Source organism: Mirounga angustirostris, unplaced genomic scaffold (assembly GCF_029215605.1).
Source record: "Mirounga angustirostris isolate CCGP_5_RB_7025 unplaced genomic scaffold, mMirAng1.0.hap1 SCAF_5, whole genome shotgun sequence".
NCBI lineage: Eukaryota > Metazoa > Chordata > Mammalia > Carnivora > Phocidae > Mirounga > Mirounga angustirostris.
Genome location: NW_026991713.1, coordinates 63,680,576 through 63,703,321, shown reverse-complemented (window position 1 = coordinate 63,703,321; position 22,746 = coordinate 63,680,576). Strand labels below are relative to the sequence as shown.

Here is a 22,746-nt window from a genome sequence, read left to right as displayed (position 1 = left end):
TTTGTTCATTTGTTTTGTTAAGGTGGGTTTTGAAAAACAAAAGGAAAAAATTTACATAGGGTCCTGCTGAAAGGGACTTCATTTCAATAATTTGTTGCTCTCTTTATTTTCATTTTCCTTTTCTTCCCAATTCTCTTCTTTCTCCTCACCTCTCATCCACCCTTTCCATAGCCCATATTTGCTTATTTGCAAACGATTACAACTTTTATTGTCACCTTTGATTTTTCTGGATTTAAACCTCACTGACAAGTTTCAGCAGTGCCCTGTGTGGGAAAGTTGGAAGGGAATCATTTTAAATCCATTCTGTACCCGACCTTAGTCCCATTTCTGGGCTGGGAAAAGTTGTGGGGAACATTGTCCTCTGGGCAGTGACTGAGTTAGCACAAGAACCTGGCTTGCAAGCACCACCTGAAGGGACATTTTTCCTAGCATCAATAGGTCAGGCACCTTTCAGATGAATTAGTATAAAGAAAGGAACAGGTAGAGTATGGGGGAAATATAAATAAATGTCTTCTATTCATATGTTTCCAAGGAATAGGTCTGAGGGCAGTGAGGCTCATTGTTACTCCTTTACCTCTCCCTCCATACCCATAACCACCAGTTTGGACTTGGCTTCTCTTGATACTTTCTTTTCACTCCTGGGGTCCATGGCAGAGAATGTAAATTTATTGCTTTTCTGTGTAATTTGGATTGGCAAGCAAATAGCTGCTCCATCTGGGCACGTGGTGCCATATTATTTATATTCAGTGACTGGGAATTCATTGCCTCTCAGCAGTTGACTTTTCTTGCACAGTCAGGAGACTGATCATTTTAGACCCATCTCCCTTCCAACTCTAATTCTTTTCTTATCAGTGCATTCCTTGTTCTCATGTTCATCCCTTGGCTAATGTCACTCTTCTTTCCTGTAACTATTTTTCCTCTCTGCTAATCCAAATCTTTACACTTCTTTTACATCCAGCTTAAGGTTTATTCCTAAATGATGCCTTCACTGATTAATTCCATCTCCAGTAATCTTTCCCCGTTGAGTTCCTTCAGCATTCTTGTCTAGTTTGGACCATTCTATCAAGCATTTTCTTACATGTTGCCATATAATCATTCTGTCTCCTGTTTGTAAGTCTTGTCTCAACTATAGCAAAGCCCCTTGAGGGCAGGGACTGTCTTCTCTCCATGCAAATAACAGGACATTTAACAATGCAAACAACAGGGCATGTTATTTAACAATTTAAAGCCTCCGCTTTCTCATTTGTTACATGGGGATAATAATGCCTATATCACAGGGATGTTGAGACAATCAAATGAGACAATGTGTTGAGAATACTTTATAAACCATAAAACATTTTACAGAGGGTAGGCATTATCAATTTTTTTAAAGATTTTATTTCTTTATTTGAGAGAGAGCATGAGAGAGAGCGCGCCTGAGCACACAAGCATAGGGAGGGGCAGAAAGAGAGGGAGAAGCTGAGCAGGGAGCCTGAAGCAGGCTTGGTCCCAGGACCCTGGGATCATGACCTGAGCTGGAGGCAGATGCTTAAATGACTGAGCCACCCAGCATTATCAACTTTTCAAACAATGGTCACAGACTGTATAAATGAAAGAGCACGAATGAAGATACAGTAAAGCAGTGTTAGTTATAAGTCTCACACATAGAAACAAAGTGACTAAAGATCAAATTCCGGGCCCCTGGCTTAGTTGATAATCCATGTGACGCTTGATCTCAGGGTTGTAAATTCCAGCCCCATGTTGGGTGAAGAGACTACTTAAAAAATAAAATCTTTTGGGGCATCTGGGTGGCTTAGTCAGTTGGGCTTTTGCTTTTGGCTCAGGTCATGATCTCAGGGTTGTGGGGTCGAGCCCCATGTGGGGCTCTGCACTCAGTGTGGAGTCGGCTTGGGGTTCTCTCTCTGCCCCTACCCCTGCTCGCTCACTCTCTCTCTCTTAAAATAAATAAGTAACATCTTAAAAAAAAAGAGAGAGAATCTCAAGCCGACTCCCCGCTCAGCGAGGCAGGTAACATGGGGCTCCATCTCAAGGCCCTGGGATCATGACCTGACCTGAAATCAGGAGTTGGATGTACAACTGACTGAACCACTCAGGTGCCCATCTTTTCTTTTCTTTAAATAAAATCTTTTTTAAAAATGTCAAATTCAAGTTTTTAGTGAACTTATAAGGCACTTTTGCTGAACTGAGTGTTTCAAATATGAGTTTTTGTTTTGACATTGCCACTAATTTTGTGATGTAACAATTCAACCTTTGATAATTTAAGGTCAGCCCCAGCCATAAACATCTGATACACAACTGAATTTGTCTGTGACTCATGTCTTTGGACCTCAGTTTTGTTATCTGTAAAATGAGAAATGCTAACCTAATAACCTAAACAAACCCCTTTTTTTATTTATTATTATTTTTTTAAGATTTTATTTATTAATTTGACAGAGAGAGACACAGCGAGAGAGGAAACACAAGCTGGGGGAGTGGGAGAGGGAGAAGCAGGCTTCCTGAGGAGCAGGGAGCCGGATGCGAGGCTCGAGCCCAGGACCCTGAGATCATGACCTGAGCCGAAAGCGGACGCGCAACGACTGAGCCACCCAGACGCCCCTAAACAAACTCCTTTAATAGAACTTTATTTTTTATTTTTTTAAGGATTTTATTTATTTATTTGACACAGAGTGAGAGAGCACAAGCTGGGGGAGCAGGAGAGGGAGAGGAAGAAGCAGGCTCCCCATTGAGCAGAGTCTGATGTGGGGCTCGATCCCAGGACCCTGAGATCATAACCTGAGCTGAAAACAGCGGCTTAACCGGCTGAGCCACCCAGGTGCCCCTTAATAAAACTTTAGAAAATGAATGCTCAAAGAAACAAGAATCCCATACAGAAGTCTCTTAGGAAGAAAAAGTTTCCTTGGAGGAAAGCTGCATACTATATAGTGCATTCATTTAATTATTAACAAAACACATTACCATATTAAATACCCTGGGAAGTAAAGAAACCAGTTCAACTTTATTTTACACAGTGTTACCCAAATTTATTTGGAACTGGGATAGTTTTTTCAGAACTATTTGAATTTCCATGAAATGAATTTTCTAAGATCCACAGTTTGGACTATTCATGTGAATATTCTTAGGTATTAGAGGTGGGGCAATCAAAGGGAAAAGTACACCCTTATGAGATGTTCTCTGGTGGTCTTCGTGCCTATCGTGGTTTGGAGCTTCAAATTTAGACAACAGAGACTTCTAGAAGATCATAGTCCTTAATCACAGTCATTCATTATCGTCTTCAAGATAATGAGTAAAATTTTTGTCTCTCAGACTAAATTCAGACCTTTTTTCCTAATGAAAATATAGAATCTGGCAATCAATCACTTCAGATACAAAAAGTCAACTCAAACAAACATATGAGGAAAAATTCTGACCTCCAGGATCTATTTCAAACATATCAAATTAGGTCTTACTAGTATTTGCAAAATATATCTGCCAAGGTGAAGATTATGTCATGATTTATCTTTAGTTCTAATTTTGCCACTAAGTCATTAGGTAACCTGGGATAAATTAATTCCCTTAAGGCTGAACTGAGACATATGGGTGTTATTTCAAAATGATCTTCTGTAGTCCTAGGCAGTTACTTTAATCATTTCAGAAATTTGGTTATTTTTTCTTTTTCTTCAAAGTATGTCACAAGTATTATATGTTGATTTTATTACAGCATTTCTTGTCCTCCAGTATAATTAGTAGATAGACTTTAAATAATTTGCAATCATTTCAAAGCAGGTAATTATCACTTTGTTTTATTGTGAAGTATGGCATATGAAATAGAAAATGTATATGTAAAGAACAATGATAAAATTAATCTTCATAATTTAGGTCCGAAAGATATTTTTGAAGCATTTATTCAGTGTCTTTTTGGAGAGAGAGAGTACAGCATGGAAAATGGGTGAAGGTGGTCCATGAGCTGCAGGATCCCTCTTGCAAACCTCACTTAGCAAGTCATATATGTGACACACCTTCCTTGAAGGACTATTATTTTTTGAGTAAAATTCTTTTTTGCAGAGGAATTTGTCCCAAATGAAAGAACAGAACAAGGCCATGGCTAGGAAAAACAAACACACACACACAAAATTCTTTTTTGAAGGCACCTGCTGCCTCCCCAGGGACTTAGCAAAATGTTCCTTTTGACCACATTCAGAACTCTCCCTTAGAGACCTGTTAAATATGATATTCTTCATAGCATTAGATTTCCAGTCATGTTTTTACAGCTCTCATACATTGGGCCTAGGTATGCTCTTTAATTCACCTCCCTTCCACATATCTACATATGGGATATCCCCATATAAAAACTGTCTCCCATTAGACCACTGGCTCTCAGGAAAGGCATCAAATGTCTTTCCCAACACTGTAAGATTTCCAAGAATAGACTTTATTTTCCTCCCAAAGAAACGACATTGGTTTTGCAGCAATAACAGGCCCTATAATGAAGGTGTTTCCCAAGCAACTTTTGGTAGGTGAAATCTGTCATTACGGAAAAGATCTTAAATCCTATTGGTTCAGGTCCCATTCTTCAGCATGAAGTTTCCCATTAACCAGGGCCGTATCATCCCATCTCTGTACCGGAAGGAAGAGAAATTGTGGAAGAATTAGTCATTCATCCCTGTGTTCCTACACCACTTTGGACTTTTCTGTTTCAACACTTACTACATGCTATTTTAGTTAATTATTTAATAGCTTCTATCCTCCTTTACAATTGGATACTCTCCTTGGGGATAATCTTGTTTTAGTCTTCTTTGTAAGTGACCCCAAACCTAAAACAATGCCTACCTCTCACTGGGTACTTAGGAATTTAGTAAATGAAAAGAGAGCCGATATTTGGACAGTTTGCTTCTATTTGAATCTTTGAGAAAATATTCAATAGTAAGCATGTATTTGAATCTGAGAAAAGATCCACTAGTAAGCAACATATGATATAGTGCCCTCACCAGCTGGATGACCTTGTATTCTGTTTCTTTAGATCTGTAAATGATATGGTTGGATTAGATCAGGCATTATTAACCAGGGGTCAGTGGGCTCCAGGGTGTTTCGACTCTCCAAACTCATGCAAAGTTAAACACAAAGGACCAGATAACTTCAGAGAGATCTTACTCCATTACAGGTACTGGGACTTCAATAGCTAGCAAAAGCGTGGAAAACAAACATGTGCCTGTGGTGTCTAGCTATACACACTCATGGACACTTTCGGGCTTGTCGCTGATGCCAGTCCAGAGCCCCTTATGCTTTGGCCTCAAAAGCTAAGAACATGGGGACAGATTCCGATTAATCTTTTCAGCGTTAACTATCTAAATCCCCAGCCTCTGGCCGCTCCTAATCGACCACTAAGCAGTTGACGGTGGGGTGAGTATTTCACACGTGCCCGACACTGGCTAGAAAGGGGCGCTGATACTGGAGATGGTTCTGGCCCTGGGGAGGTTGGGAATCTGATCACCAAGCAAGAGGAGTATTTAAAGATTCACCGGCGGCCCGACTGCCCACAGCCGCATGGAGGGATGCAGACAGCTGAGCAGACCAGAAAACCGACTCAGAAACGGGCTTGGGCAGTGTGTCTGGCGGACGTGGTAGAGAACCCCCAAGTGCTTCTAGAGGTTACCCTGCCCCCGATCCCGCACCGGCCTCTGCCGACTCCCAGAAAGCCGAGCGGCCGCGAAGCCCGGACGTCCGGGAGTTTCCCGAAGTCGGTGGCTCTGAAATGGCCTTCTGGAGTCTAACTTGGGTCGGGGAAGAGGGTAAGGCGAGGGGCGGGGTCATGAGCCGCGAAAGGGAAGGCCGCTTGGAGACAGCCGGTCCCTCCAAGGACCTAGAGATTAAAGCCCTTCGCGAGGCTCCCCTCGAGGCGTCCGCCTTCGGCAATCTCCGGGGGAGTTTCGGCTCTTTCCGGCAGTTCCAGCCCGGGCCCTCCACTCCCCGAGCGCGCTGTTCCCCCTCCTCACGCCGCCCCGCTCTTTCTGGGCCTGGGCTGTTCTGCACATGGGCACGAGCTCTTGTCTCACCTGTCCCCACTCCCACCTAGTTTGTTCCCGACCCACTCCTCCAATCCCTACTCTTCCTCGTTATTCCCAATTCCTGGCGACGCCCGAGCTCCCTCAACTCAGGCGCGCAACCCGGCGGGCGGTGAGAGGCGCGAGGGACGGGGTCACGAGAGGAGCTGTAACCCGACGACTGGAGCCCTCCTCCCGCCCCGCGTCTCTCCACAGATCCCCGGTGCGCGGGCCGCCCAGCGCCCCGGCCTTCGCGCGCAGGTTGGCTGCAACAGCCTCGAGCTCGGCGCGCCGGGTTCGCGCCGGCGCGAGCACGCGCCCTGTGCGCTGGCTGGCTGGCGCGCACGCGCCCGAGCGGGCTCCGGGGCGGGGCGAACAGCGCGAGCCCCGGCGAGGTCGGCGTGGTTCCGCTGGCACTCCGGCCCCCAGCCGCCGCTGCGATCCCCAGCCCGCCGCCCGGCCGAAGCGGGGAAAGGGGCGGTGGGGGCGGGGCGGCGTCCGGCTCTGGGAGAGCTGGGGGAGGAGCGCGGCGGCGACGGCGGCCGCTCTAGAAGAGGAGGAGAAGGAGGCGGAGGAGCTCCTTTCCTCTTAGACCCTGGAGCGCCCGGGACGCAGAGCCCGGAACTGGGGGGACGCGGCGACTGCGGGGGCCCTGGGTAGGTGAGGCTGAGGGTACTGGGTGGAGGGGTTGGTGGGGGACAAGGGGGACACAAAGGTGCAAGAGAGCGGGCTGAGGGAGGGCACGGGGGAGGGGGTAGTTGTTGGGGGTTGGGGTGTGGAGAGGAGGGCGACTTGAGCCCTTTGGGATCTGGAGTACCCAGATGGTGAAAGGCTTCGAGGGTCAGTGGGGCGGACCGAAACACACGGGTCCGAGTTGGGGGGGTTTCCAGAGGCACAGGCCGGGGAAACAATGGAGTAAGGGGGGACACTGGTGTGAGCGTGTGTGGGGTATTGGATTTTGAGAAACAACGAGAGATCGAAAGGAATGAAAGAATGGGTCATTTGGGATGAGAAGTACAATGAATTGAGAATGCAGTGGGGATGCGTAAGGTCATCTGCGTGGGTGTCCGAGGTCCTCAGGATTTGGGGGCAAAGTGGGAATTGAAAAATAAAGAGAAAGGCATTTTTGGAATGGGGAGGGGAGGACGGAGAGAAAATAAGGGAAAGGGTAGCAGAGAAATAAAATAGATGTGGTTTGGGCTTGAATTAAAGCGGAAGGGTAGATCTTGTTTGAGAGTATAGGGTAGGTGGACTACAGTGGCATCTTCTAATTTATCCAGGATGATTGGGTTCTTTTGGAAGGTGGATCTTTCTCAGGTTGGTCCCTCTGCTGAGCAGTACAAGCTGTTCTTTTAATAATTCGGTTATCATTTATAGTCCGTTTCATTGATGAAGCATGCCTGTAGTATTTATTTCTCCTATGATCATCAGGTTACTGTATGTAATTTACCTGTGGTTAATGAAGCAGGGGAGAACATATCACCAACAGTAGGCATCTTGCTTTGAGTTAGGTCAGTGATAATGCAGAGTTTAGGGTGTTTGGGGGGAGAACCAAGAGTTTGTTTTCATTTAGACTAAAAGGTGATGAATAGCCTTGATAAAATCGAAGTTATCTATACTTTGTTAGAATTGTAGTTTCTCACTGAGAAATGTTCATGTACCATCTGCTACTGGTTTTATGCTCCTGGGAGAGTTTGGGTTCTGCCTCAAGAAATTCTTGATGCTGATACCAAATTATCAGGTTGCTTTATACCTTCCAGTTTGAATAAAGGTGATTTGAAAATACTGTGGGAAAGTATTTCTGAGGTTATGATCTTTGCATTGATCTCCTTGATACTTGGATTTCCAGACCAAATATTGAGTGGTTCTAGACACAAGATTGCCGACTTTGAAATTGTAGTTACCATTAAGTGTTCATAAATAGTGTTAATCTTTTTATTTATTGGGTATTAAGTTTTGCTGACTCACCTAAGATTTCTGGGAATTTATCCATTTATATTTCCGGCTAGGTCTTGGATGGTAGCATTAGACTACTTTATAAAGATCCAAATGTAATGATCTAAAGTGTCACTTTTCGTATATCTTACAAAAACTGAACAAAGCAAGGAGTGTCTTCACTAGTGATGATGTGGCTCTTTATTGACCTACAGTGGACTAGGCAAGGTGCTAAGTTTGTTTTGCATGCATTATCTCATTTAACTTAATCCTCACAGTTCTCTCCTATTTTATAATTAAGAGTTTAAATAATTTACTAGGGTCACAGAGGTAGTAACTGAAGCCACATTCGGACCCAGCTCTGTTGGATGCCTTCTTTAAATCTTCACTGCCTGGTTGTTGTACCTGCTGTATCCCTCCTCCTAATCTTGGTTGTAGTACAGGCATCATGAATTGGTTGAAACTTGGGTCTGATATGATAATGGTGATTTATTTATTTATTTAGTAAAGATTTTATTTATTTGAGAGAGAGGAGGGGGAGAGGGAGCATGAGCAGGTGGAGGGGCAGAGGGAGAAGTAGGCTCCCCGCTCAGTGGGGATCCCGACTCCTGGCTGGATCCCAGGACCCTGGGATCATGACCTGAGCTGAAGGCAGATGCTTAACGCACTGAGCCACCCAGGCGCCCTGATAATGGTGATTTAGATGAATATTGGGTTAGTGGGCTACATCTGTAGAGTTTATAAATGTTTAGTGCTCCTGTGATTTAACACATCTTCTGGGGTCCGGATAGTAGAGCTAATCTTGCTAAAGGTTTGATCTGTGAACACTTAATTTTCCGTTTAGTCTAGTGTACTGCTGAGTACTGTGCCTAGGTGGCGCTCTTCCTTGTAGAAGTCAAGGCAGCCAGTTGTGGAGTCAGAACCAATTAACTCTGAAAACAATCGAAAACTGCTGAGAGCTCAAGTGCCCTCCCAAGCACCTGTTGAGTCCACAGTTGGTACGGGCATTATCTCTAAATATAGACAGGATCCTCTTAGAAACCAGGAGTGAAACAAGTAGAACTGAGAGAAACAGCTGGGGCCTGAGGGAGGAGCCATAGGTTGCTGGCCAAAACATCAGCATAGCGCTGGGGGGTTTAATCCAGGAGTGGCAAAGGGCCTCAGATACTAGTGCATGGCAGGAGGGGAGGGAATTTTTATTTGTTGAGCATTTATGTATTCTAGGCACTGAACTCAGTGTTTTATATATATTGCTTCTTAAGATCTTCAAACAACCCTTACAAGGTAGATGTAAGCATTATCCCTATTTTTCAGATGAAGCTCAGAAAGGTTAGGTAACTTGTACAAATCACTTAATAAAAGCAGTGAAGGAAGTTTGTATATATTATTATTGCTGCTTGCTGTTTCCCATTATAGAGCTACAATATTAAACACGGGAACTTTAAGTCAGTCTTTAGGATCCACTCTGCTGCTTGTTAGTACAACTGATTATTTCAATATTGTTATTTCCATTGGAGACTGGAAGGAAGACCTTTGTTTTTTCTTTTTTTTTTTAACAGTTCTTTTTTTTTTTTTTTTTAAGATTTTATTTATTTATTTGAGAGAGAGAGAATGAGAGACAGAGAGCAGGAGAGGGAGGAGGGTCAGAGGGAGAAGCAGACTCCCTGCCGAGCAGGGAGCCCGATGCGGGACTCGATCCCGGGACTCCAGGATCATGACCTGAGCCGAAGGCAGTCGCTTAACCAACTGAGCCACCCAGGCGCCCGACCTTTGTTTTTTCTGATTTAATTGTTGGGAAGGGGAGCCCATTCATTATTTAGTAAATGACCTCCTGTAGAATAGAATTCATCTTCCTCAGTTGCTTGGTGTAAATCTGTAGCAACATGAAAATGGCATGTCCATCCCTCCTATTCTGAGGTCTTTACTTTCAGGTAAGTCATCTAGGCTCTGGAGGATGACGTGAAGCATGCCTGTTACAGACTTTTTTTTTTAAAAGATTTTATTTATTTATTTGAGAGAGAGAATGAGATAGAGAGAGCATGAGAGAGGGGAGGGTCAGAGGGAGAAGCAGACTCCCTGCTGAGCAGGGAGCCCGATGTGGGACTCGATCCTGGGACTCCAGGATCATGACCTGAGCCGAAGGCAGTCGCTTAACCAACTGAGCCACCCAGGCGCCCTGCCTGTTACAGACTCTTACCACTTTTCTTGATATATTTTTGCCACAAAGGTTTGACCATCATTCTTGCTTGGTTACTTTTAAAAAGTTGTGGTAAAATATAGATAACGTAAGTTTACCATTTAAACCATTAAGTACAGTGGTATTAAGTACATTCACATTGTTATACAGCCATCACCACCATCCATCTCCAGAACATTTTAATCTTCCCAAACTGAAACTGTCAATAACTCCCCATTCCTCTCTTCCCTCAGCCATTCCACTGTCTCTATGAAATGACTACTCTAGGAATCTCATATAAGTAGAATAATAGTATTTGACCATTTGTATCGGGCTTATTTCACTTAGCATGATGTCTTTAAGGTTCATCAATATTTTAGCTTGTGTCAGAATTTCATGCCTTTTTTAGGACCGCATAATATTCCATTGTAAGGGTATACCACATTTTGTTTATCCATTTAGACAGTTGGGTCGTTTCTACCTTTTGGCTGTTGTGAATAATGCTGCTGGGAACATTGATGTACAAGTATCTGTTTGAGTCCTTGCTTTCAGTTTTTTTGAATATATACTAAGAAGTGGGATTTCTGGGTCATATGGTAATTCTGTTTAATTTTTGAGGAAGTGTTGTTACATTTATTTATTTATTTAAAAGATTTTATTTATTTATTTGACAGAGAGAGACACAGTGAGAGAGGGAACACAAGCAGGGGGAGTGGGAGAGAGAGAAGCAGGCTTCCCGCTGAGCAGGGAGCCCGATATGGGGCTGGATCCCAGGACCCTGAGATCATGACCTGAGCTGAAAGCAGACGCTTAATGTCTGAGGCACCTAGGCACCCTGAAGTGTTGTTACTTTTAAAGATTTATTTATTTATTTTAGAGAGAGAGAGAGAGCACAAGTGGAGGGGAGGGATAGAGGGAGAGAATTTTCAAGCAGACATCTGCTGAGTGGGGAGCCTGACTCAGGGCTCCAACTCACAACCCTGAGATCATTCATTACCTGAGCCAAAACCAAGAGTTGCACGCTTAACCGACTGAATCACCCAGGTGTGCCCTGTGAGGAATTGTTACTTTTAAGTGGTGGTTTATTTGTGTTCACCTGAAAGTAGCACTTGGCCTTATGTTTGAGGGGTGATGTTTCCTGTACTGACTTTTTCTGTACTGTTCGTAGGACACTTGTACTGGAAGTGATTCAAAAGGAAATGATTTACCTAGTTTTCATGGCTCTCTCTTAGCTTCTGCCTATTTATATTTATGTATCATGACATCTGGCAAGCATATTAAAATACATTTCAACTTAGCAGTAAAGTACTTTTGAAAATCTTTCAGACAATTCAGCTGATGAAGAAAATGGGAGTATCTGTTCTAAAGTATGAAATATATCCAATGTGGAAGGAACCATTTGTTAAATATAGATCTTTCTAGTCATACCTGTAAATGTGGATAATCATCTTAAAAACATTATCTGTATGTGTATTTGAAAAATGTTGTCAGTAGTATAGAGCATTTTCAGTTCACTTTGCTGCCTTTGAAATCCAGGGTGCTTTTTTCATTTAAAAATGTTTTACATGTATGAGCTGCTGGTTACTGCTTATCTTGTGCATCCCTTCATTCACTGAAAAAAGTTTGAGTGCCTGCTATGTGCTTTAAATATTTCAAGAAGGTAGCTGTAATGCAGGAAGTAAAATTGGCTCAAGTCGTTTGACTCTATTTTTCCTCTATTTATGTGTGTATATATATGTTTATTTATATACACACACATATAAATATATATATATATGAGTTCTAATGTACCAAGTATAGTAGATTGAAATAGCTGCAGACTGACAGTGGACTGCCTCTTAGGATATGTCTAACCTCCCAATTCATTTTTTCTAAATGTCACAAAGATATTAATTATCCCTGCATCTTGCTTCTTGAGATTATTGTGTTACAAAGGGACTTCAGGCTCACATGCCATTTTCCGGAAGCTTCGTAAAAGAGTTAGCCCACACTTACCTTGGAGGTGGTCTGTTGGTTCTGAAATAGGGTTGACCCTTGAACAATGTGGGAGTTAAGGGCACTGGCCCCTGTGCAGTGGAAAATTTGTGTATAACTTTGGACTTTCCAAACACTTAACTGTGTATTATATATTGTATTCTTACGATAAAGTAGCTAGAGAAAAGAAAATATTAAGAAGGCGGTAAGAAAAAAAAAGGCCATAAGGAAGAACAAATACATTTATAGTACTGTATTTATCGAAAAAAATCCATGTATAAGTGGACAGATGCAGTTCAAACCCATGTTGTTCAAGGGTCACTGTATTTCTAAAGATTTAAAGTTTGTAAACACCTTATGTTTAAGTTACTGGATATTAAGGATTGGTCAGAGGCCGGCATTTTGCTCTCCATGTTCAAATCTACCATAGTGGTCTGTAGGGGGGTGCGTGAAATATATGTCATCTTCTACATAGATTCTGCAGGGTTTGAGGATATAGCTATTAGCTTAAAGGCAACTTCTATAGTCATTATCCTATGACTAATTTGTGGTTAGGGGTTATGTAGCTATTCGTACTAGTTCAAACCCTAAATAACAACATTGGATTACTGGTAAGAAGGAGGGATTTTTTATATTATTTAATTAGCAAAATAACATGATTACTAGTTGTGGAGTGTGTGTGTTTGTGTGTGTGTGTGTGTGTGTGTGTGTATGTGTTTACAATTGGCTAAAGGATATTTGGCCTGAGGAAAAGATTTGTGATGAGGCCATTATATGATTTAGATGAGTCATGATAGGTAAGTGAAGACACTGCCAGTGATGTTACTTCCCATTGACCTGTATAAAGGACTGGAAAGACCAAAGTGTACAACTTGCAGTCTTTCCTCTCTTGAGTACATGTGATATGTCCAGCAGTAAATTATTTGTTGCTGTTTTAAGGCTATCATCAGTAGTAGAGCAATACTTGTCTTTAAGTTATCCTCTTGGGGGGTGCCTGGGTGGCTCATTTGGTTAAGTGTCTGCCATCAGTTCAGATCATGATCTCAGGGTCCTGGGATCGGACCCCACATCTGGCTCCCTGCTTGGCAGGGAGTCTACTTCTCCCTCTCCCTCTACCTCTCTTCTCCCCCGACTCGTGCTCACTTGCTCGCTCTCTCTCAAATAAATAAATCAATCTTAAAAAAAATAAATTGTCCTCTTGGTCTCTGATATGTGTCAACGTGGTCAGCTCACTGTTGGCTCTTCCTGGTTGTCTCCTGTTAGCATTGATTTGGAATGTGCATCCGCGTGTAGTGGCAGTGACTCCTCTGCTTACTTTGTTTGGTCATCCTCTTAATCTTTATAGTAAATTGCCTTCATTGCCTACCTGTATATCCTGCACAAGTCCTCAGCATAAGGATCTCATCATGAGAAGCTCTCTCATATTTGATGAAAGCAGTGAAATGCATCTATAACTAAGATGGAATTACAGGAAGCTAAAGTATTGTACCTGAATGGCAAGTGATACAGAACCACTACAGACTAAATCAGCTAAAGCTTAGATGCAAGCTTGATGTTTTGTTATATCTTACTGGTCAGTAAACACTAGGTTTCTTGAGATGGTTATCTAATTCCTTGTTGACAATGCTTTAAACAAGGCTTAGTTGGGTAATTTTTTTCATCTCTGTCACTATGCAAATGTTGTATTTTATGTTGGTTTTTTGAAAGTTTATATATTTGGGGCACCTGGATGGCTCAGTTGGTTAAGTGTCCGTCTCTTGATTTTGGCTTGGGTCATGATCTCAGGGTTGTAAGATCGAGCCCCGTGTTGGGGCTCCGCACTGAGCATGGAGCCTGCTTGGGATTCTCTTTCTCCTTTTACCTCTGCCTGTCCCCCCTGCCCTTTTCCTCCCTCCCCCACTCTCATGCATGCGCGCTCTCTCTAAAAATATATATATACTAAAATAAATAAATTAAAAGTTTATATTTGGGGGCGCCTGGGTGGCTCAGTCATTAAGTGTCTGCCTTCAGCTCAGGTCATGATCCCAGGGTCCTGGGATCGAGCCCCTCATCGGGCTCCCTGCTCGGTGGGAAGCCTGCTTCTCCCTCTCCCATTCCCCCTGCTGTGTTCCTGCTCTCGCTATCTCTCACTCTGTCAAATAAATAAACTCTTTAAAAAAAATTTTTTAAAAAGTTGATATTTGTCATTTATCTGCCTGCTGATACATAAATGTTATGATGATCCTGTAAGTTAGACTACAAGGCATTTTTATTTGATGCTATTGTGATTTGGGAGCACAGGAAACAGTTCAACAACAGTGATTACCAAATTTGTTTAGGCATCTAACCTGAAGAAGTAGAAAAAAACTCCTGAAAATGAGGGATATTTGGTACCTTCATCCTGATTACTTGTTACGTGAAATCTTAATATTTAAATAAGATTAGAATTATATTCAATTTTTTACATGATTACATTTTTGATTGGGCAGTAAAGCTGAGAACACATGATCCTTTCACACTCTACTGGCTAATTATTTCCATTGTGAAATAGCCCTAAGCATATTATTAAACTTCTTGGCAGCTGAACTTTTTGATGCCTGAAATGTGGCTCTCCTGAATGGTATTGGTTATGATCAGGCTAATACTGATAATTATAATATTTCCATGTTGTATTATTTTTCTTCTAATTTCTTATTAAAACAGGGAAGCTGTATAACATGTTTGTTAAGAGTGTAAACCTGTTAGTTTTATCACATAGGATTTGCTAATATGTTGAATTATAGATAACTGGGCATAAAATTAATTGTTGGTGAGAGGGACTATATTCTGTCAACACAACACCAAAAAAAGGATCACAAATCTGGCACATAGATCCAGCTTTGAATCTCTGTTCCTCTACTGTCTGTGGACTTGGTCATCTTTTAATTTCTCTGAGCCTGTTTCTGAATTTGTAAAATTGGTGCAGTAGTAATCCCATGGCAACAGAGTTGTCATGACTGTTGGATATTTTTAAGTGAAATTCACATAACATAAAATTAACCCTTTAAAGTATACGGTTCAGTGGTATTTAGCGCATTCACAGTGTTGTACAGCCATCACTCTATCTAGTTCCAGAACTTTTGCCTCACCCCCAAAGGAGACCTCATACTCATTAAGCAGTCACTCTTCATTCTCCTCTTGCCGTGTTTCTTGGTAACCACCAATGTGCTTTTTGTCTCTATGAATTTACCTATTCTGGATGTTTCAAATAAATGGAATCCTATAATATATGATCTTTTGTGTTTGGCATCTTTCACTTAGCGTAATGTTTTTGAGGTTCATCCATGTTGTAGCATGTACCAGTATTTCATTCCTTTTTATAGCTGAATACAGTTCTCTTGTATGGATATATCACATTTTGTTTATGCTTTTATCTGTTGATGGACAGTTGTGTCATTCTCACTTTTTGGCTATTGTGAATAATGTTGCCATGAACATTCATATACCAGGGTTTGATTATCTGTTTTCAATTCTTTTGGGTCTATAGCTGAGAATGGAATTGCTGGGTCATACAGAATTTTTTTTTTTTTTTTAAGAGGGAGAGAGATGGGGGGAGGGGCAGAGGGAGAGGGTCTCCGGGGTCGATCTTACAACCTGAGCTGAAATCAAGAGTTTGCTGCTTAACTGACACCCCCATATAGAATTTTCATATTTAACTTTTTGAGGAACTGCCATACTGTTTTTCACAGAGGCTGCACCATTTTACATTCCTAGCAGCAGTGTTTGAGGGATCCAGTTCTCCACATCCTTGGCAATACTTGGAATTTTCCTTTTATTTTTCCTTTTGATTGTAGTGGTCTTAGTAGGTGTAAAGTGATATCTTATTGTGAATTTGATTTGCATTTCCTTAGTGACTACTGATGTTGAGTATCTTTTTATTCACTTGTTGATTATTTGTGTATCTTCTCTGGAGAAATGTCTATTAAGTCTTTTGCCCAATTTTTAATTGGATTTTTTTTTTGTTGAATTATGACCATTGAATTTTAATGGGCATAAAATAGTTCAGTAAGTGCATATAGTATGCACTCAATAAATATTAGCTAATAATATAGTTAAAAGTATTTTTGCTACTTGTGGCCTGAAGAGGACTTTGCTTAGCTTTTGCAAATAAGGATGCAAAGGCAACAAAATCTTTGTTATCAATAAAGTTTTGACTGTGTCAGTGTTCGTGCTTTGCTTTTAATTGATGCCCCCAAATCAAGAAATTAGAAACACTTATGCAAAAATCAGTTTATCTTTGTCAGAAATCAGTATATCATCAATGTTTAATTTATTCCTAAGAATTATAAAGCAGTAGTGCCATCTAGTTATATCTGAGATTTAGATCATCTTTCTTCATTCTACCATGTATGAGACATTTGTTATGAATGCCACAATCAAAATTTTTTGAAAACTGGGTCAGGGAAACCTTCTTTTTGTATTTACTGCTATGGGTTTCCCCTTCTATCTGAAAGTAGACATTCTTATGAAACTTCTTTTTAAGTTTACATGGCATAGTGAAGAAGCATTTACCATTAATTTATATGGAAAATTTTTCTGCATTTCCGGACCCAAAAATAACCTCTCTGAGGCTTTTCTGCTACCTCAGGATACATCTTGCTAATGGATGCACAAAATAAATCAAGATAAAGCACAGATGCTCACATACACAGTTCAAAGCTGTGGCAGCTTGATGTTGAGATGCTGAGTGTAGTTCCCGGGGAAGGAGCTTAAGGGCGCCACTCTCACTGCTGGGCTGTGCGCTGCTTTTCTAAGAGCTTGCTGCAAAACAGATGCTGAATGCTATGTTCGCTTTTCGCCTTTTTTTGTAAAAGCGAAAATCCTCTGGATTTCCTTCGGTTAGTGGAAACAGGTACTAACATAGATCTTTTGTAAAAGAGAAGTGGTGTAAGGCGAACTTTCGAAAAGCAAGGGATTACCTGTGTGTAGCTGATGCATTATCATTGTTTTTATGTTTATTGCAATTTGGCTTTATGGGCTGATCAAAAGAAGATAGATGAGAATAGGAGATCAAAGTAATTAATTTAGGATTACTCTCCTGTCAGGATTGTACCATCTTGAACTGATGAATATATTCTGGCAGGTTTATAGTATTTTATTTCAGTATGTCATGATTTGGAGTGGGGCAGTAGCTTTAGGCAGAACATGCCGAAAACTGTATGCCAAGTCTAAATTTGGTTATTTTCTTGGGAAAGGTAACAAAGGGAAGTGTATGCTTTCAGGGACTGGTGATTATTCAAATCCCCCCTAAGGCACTCTCCCCCTGTACTCTCAAGCTTTATGTTCTATTTGCTGCAGCTCTGAACCCTCCTATCTTTTTGATTGACTCTGTGCCTTTGCCCATTCCATAAACGCTGCCTGGAATGCTTTCTAAATAAATCCATTGGTGACTGTCCTAAGTCTCTCAGGCAGACTAAACACCCCTTCTTTTGAGCTTTGAAATCTGTTACATACTTTCATAGTAACACTTGTCATAGTGTACTTTAAAAAATGCACACTATCTATTTTATTATTATTATTCTTATTTTTTGTTAGAGAGTGAGAGTGGGGGACAGGGGCAGAGGGAAAGAGAGAATCCCAAGCAGGCTCCATGCCCAGTGCAGAGCCCATTGCGGGGCTCGATTTCACAACGCTGAGATCATGACTTGAGCTGAAATCAAGAGTTGGATGCTTAACTGACTGAGCCACCCAGGCATCCCTAAAAAAATGCACATTAAATTTTAAAAAATTTGTTAAATTTTAAACAAAATTAAATAGTACAGAGGTAAATGGTGAAAACAGTTTCTCCAGTTCTCTTCCCCAAAGGCCATCACTGATAGTACTTTTTTTATATGTCCTTCCAGAGTTTTTCCTGGGCTGACACAAGACTTTTTGTAGTATATGAAATGCTTATTTACCTCCTTATTTTTTATTGCTGAGTAGTTTAGAAATATTGATAAAAATTCAAGTATTATAGAAATATACAGACCAAAAAATGAAAGGTCCCTTTATTTTGATCAGCTCTTGTCCTTACTAAAGAGTAACTCTCCTCTTCAAGAACGTTCCTCTCTCCGACGATGGACTCTGAAAAACAAACTGAGGATTCTAGAGGGGAGGGGGGTGGGAGGATGGGTTAGCCTGGTGGTGGGTATTGAGGAGGGCACATTCTGCATGGAGCACTGGGTGTTATGCACAAACAATGAATCATGGAACACTTCATCTAAAACTAACGATGTTGTATGGGGATTAACATAAGAATTAAAAAAAATACATCTTCTTCTTTAGCAAAAAAAAAAAAAAGTTCCTCTCTCCAGAGGCAATCCTGTCATAAGCCTATTGAGTACTCTTTTGAATTGTCCCATTTACGTTTATGTATTTACATAAAAATTATTTTAGGTATGGTTTTTATGTTATTTTATGTATTCTATAACTTCTTAATATATCTTGGAGATTTTTTTCACATCATTATATACAGACCCATTTTATTCTGTATGGTGTTTATTCTATAATATGCATATGCATTTTATGTAATCATTTTTCAGTTGATGGATATGTGTGTGTGTGTGTCCCTTGCAGTTTTTTTTTTAAGATTTTATTTGAGAGAGAGAGAGAGAGAATGAGCACGAGCAGGGGGGAGGGGCAGAAGGAGAGGGAGAAGCAGACTCTTCACTGAGCAGGGTGCCGAATACGGGGCTTGATCCCAGGACCCTGATATCATGACCTGAGTCAAAGACCGATTCTTAACTGACTGAGCCACCCAGGTGCCCCTCCCTTGCAATTTTCTAACAATGCTTCAGTGAACACTTTTTTATAAACTTCTTGTTGGACCTATGTGAGTGTTTCCCTAGGTTGCTAGAGGTGAAATGCTGGGTGAAAGAGTATAAAAGGGTATATTCTTCTAAAAATTTTGGTGCATCCTGCCAAATTGCTTTAAAAAAATATTTTTTGGTTTGAAATAATTTTAAGTTTGCACAGGAGTAAAGATAGTGCACAGAGCTCTCATATACTCTTCCCCCAGCTTCCCCTAATGTTAGCATCTTTCATAACCATAGTACATGTATCAAAACTAAGAAATTAACATTGGTACAATATTATTATAGAAACTATTTGGATTTCCTCAATTTTTCCACTAATGTCCTAAAAAGTTCTAGGATCCAGTGCAAGATCCCACATTGCAGTTAGCCAACATGTCTCTTTATTGTCCTGCAATCTGTAACAGTTTCTGTTTTTTTCTTGTCTTTTTCACTATCTTGACACTTAGAAGAGTACTGTTCAGGTATTTTGTAGAACATACCTAAATATAGGTTTGTCTGATGTTTTCTGATACTCAGACAAAGGTTATGGGTTTTGGGTAAGAATACCACGGAGGTGGTATGCCCTTCTCATTGCATTGTATGGGGGGGGGATAGATGATATCAACATGTCCTGTTATTGGTCATGTTAACCTTGATGAGTTGATTAAGGTGGTGTCTGCTAGGTTTCTTCACTGGAAAATTTCTGCTTTTTCTCTTTCCATACTCTGTTGTTAAAAGCAAGTCACCAAGTCCAGCCCACACTCATGGCAAGGAGAATTAAGTTCCATCTCCTGGAGGGAGAAATATGAAAGAATTTGGATACACGTTTAAACTTCCACAGTCATAAATAAATATTTTATGGAGATACTTTGAGACTATCCAAATACACTGTTTCTCTTTAAAAGTTCCACCTATTAATTTTAGCATTCCTCAGTGGATCTTGCCTAAAGCAGTTATTACTGTGCTATTGAAATGGTTGTTTTCTATTTCTCTCATTACTTCTATATTTATTAATTAGAAATTTTTTTGTAAGGAGGCTTGTACTTTATCCCCCATTTATTTATTTAATTTAATTGCATCATTATGGATTCAGGAATTTATTCTTTGGATTATAACATTATTTACTTTGTTGCTCACTAAATTACTTAAAAAAACCTTCCAAATTATGCTCCAACCAATAGTTGTAGATAACAAACTTACACACTTAGAACATTGGCTATTATCTGATGAATGAAAGCATTTTTTTCCCCGATTAAACATGAGGTTGAGTGTGTTTTATATGTTTATTGACTATATTTCTTTGTGAATTGTCTTTTTATATACTTTGCTTATTTTTAAATTGGGTTTTTGGTTTTATGGAAGTTTTTTACACTCTTGATATTAATCCTCTGTTAAATGTAATTTTTTTTTCCTTTTGAGAAGAAAATGTTTTCCTTCTCTTTCTCTCTCCTTTTTTAAAGATTTTATTTAGGGAGAGCCTGCTTCTCCCTCTCCACTGAGCAGGGAGCCTGATGCGGGGCTTCATCCCAAGACCCTGGGATCATGACCTGAGCCGAAGGCAGATGCTTAACTGAATGAACCACCCAGTCGCCCCTCTTTCTCTCTTTTTTAAATTACGAAAGTAGTATGTTTATTGTAAAACGTGTAAAGTGAATAGCAAAAGTCTCCTCACCCTCTCTTCACTCTCATTCCCCATGCATATTACCTTTCTTAGCTCACAGGCCAACAGTTTGGTATTTTTCCTTCTAGAACTTTTTCTGTAGAGCAGAAACATATATGTATGTGTTGTGTGTGTGTGCAAGTGTGTATGTACATACAAAAGCATACACTTGATAAAAATGGAATCATAGAATATTCCTCAGTTTTGCTTTTATCACACATTTAACAAATTATGGAATCCTAATGTGTTGAAATGTATGTTTCATTGTCTTTCACTAGATTACAAGCTCCTTTATACAGAGACCATGATTCTTCCCACTCTACAGGTGTAATTTTTCTGGGGGCTCCTGGGTGGCTCCTCTGGTTGGGCATCCGACTCTGGGATATCGTCAGCTCAGGTCTTGATCTCAGGGTTGTGAGTTCAAGCCCCATGTTGGGCTCCATGCTGGGCATAGAGCCTACTTAAAAAAGAAAAAAAGAAATTCTTTTTCCTGTGTAAATGACGCCATTTATCCATTTGCTCATGCTAGAGACATTTCATTTCTTTTTTTTTTTTTTTTTAAAGATTTTATTTATTTATTTGAGAGAGAGAGACACAGTGAGAGAGGGAACACGAGCAGGGAGAGTGGGAGAGGGAGAAGCAGGCCTCCCGCGGAGCAGGGAGCCCGATGCGGGGCTCGATCCCAGGACCCTGGGATCATGACCTGAGCCGAAGGCAGACGCTCAACCGGCTGAGCCACCCAGGCACCCCAAACATTTCATTTCTTTAACAAAATTTAATGAATGTCTATTTGTCTGATACACAGGAATGAACTAAGCATAAAAATCCTTATTTTAGTTGGGGAAGGCAGATATTAAGCAAAGGATTAGAATGTTTAGTATTTAAGTTGGTGAAAATTAGTATTAAAAACACCCCCCAGGGCACCTGGGTGGCTCAGTTGGTTAAGCAACTGCCTTCGGCTCAGGTCATGATCCTGGAGTCCCGGGATCGAGTCCCGCATCGGGCTCCCTGCTCGGCGGGGAGCCTGCTTCTCCCTCTGACCCTCCCCCCTCTCATGTACTCTCTCTCATTCTCACTCTCTCAAATAAATAAATAAAATCTTTAAAAAAAAAACAAAAAACAAAAACACCCCCCAAATAAAAAAAACAAGAAAGGAGATAAGGGACACTCTCTAAGCATGTGACTATATGTGTGTGTGACAGACAGACACTGAAGGTGGTAGGGAAGGCCTTGTTGAGAAAGTAATATTTTAGCAAACACTTAAAAGTCATCCTTGATTCCTTTCTCTTCCTCATACCTCACATCAGATCCATATCCAAATCTTATTGATTACATCTTCAAAATATATCTCAGACCCACCCATCAAGTAGGTGGATTGATTTGGTAGTAGAAGTTTGTGAAAGTTTTCTTCTGATTGTTGTCATATTCTCAGTGAATTAGGAAATCAGAGTGCTCAGCTGAGAGTGAGGGTGGGGAGGAAATGATGGAGGTTTGTGGAGAGAGGGGAAGGTATGAATGTTCAGGAGAGTGGGAGAATGGCTGCAGCAGGGAAGTAGTGTATGATTTCCAGGTGGCATTAAGGGGACCTTGAGGCTTGTGGTCATGAATTTAAAGTGAGATTAGTGAGTATGTTTTTTTTTTTCTTCCAGCCATATTGAGCTGCAGGGGTGTATGTTTGGAGTGGATTTAACCAGAGAGAGATTTTTACCAAGATAGTGGAATAAAACATGAGAAGGTCAAGGGAATAGAGCATATATATAAGGGAGTGGTTATGATAATAGACTCATTTAAATTGTGGAATTTAAACCAGGTAAACAAGAAAGGGAGGACATGAAGTGGCTAAGAGGTGGTGAAATGATGGTAGAATCAATGAATTGAAGGTCCCATTGAGATCCAAAGATGTTGGAATTTGGGTATGTGAGAGACAGAGCTATAAAGATAGCTATAAAGAGTGTAGGTCATGGTCAGGCAGTGGGATACAAAAATAGAGATCATGGAGGCATTATCATGCATGGGCTTCGTGGGTGAAGGACAAGATCATTGGAATCAAGGAATTCAGAGACATGGGGTATTAGAAAGATCATGTGTGTGAAATCACTGAGACTTAAGACAGGATCTGTGTAGTGGAGAGTCAGAGTTTAGGGTTCTCCAGAGAAAAAGAATCCATAGGATCGATCTCTCTCGTCTGTATCT

At 40.9% G+C, this 22,746-nt stretch overlaps 1 protein-coding gene across 9 annotated transcripts in view; it reads left to right on the top strand.

Annotated features, from left to right (window-relative positions):
- The first annotated feature begins 5,666 nt into the window (after positions 1-5,666).
- SPATS2 (spermatogenesis associated serine rich 2) overlaps positions 5,667-22,746 on the top strand; it is a 140,389-nt gene continuing 123,309 nt past the window's right edge. For 4 of the 9 annotated variants that reach the window (XM_064591291.1, XM_064591293.1, XM_064591295.1 and 1 more), the window contains exon 1: positions 6,394-6,673. The gene's annotated coding sequence lies outside the window, so the exon portion shown is untranslated. Of the gene's footprint in view, positions 5,766-6,393; positions 6,678-22,746 lie in introns of those variants that run through there. The other 5 variants (XM_064591299.1, XM_064591300.1, XM_064591298.1 and 2 more) reach the window with 3 other exon arrangements.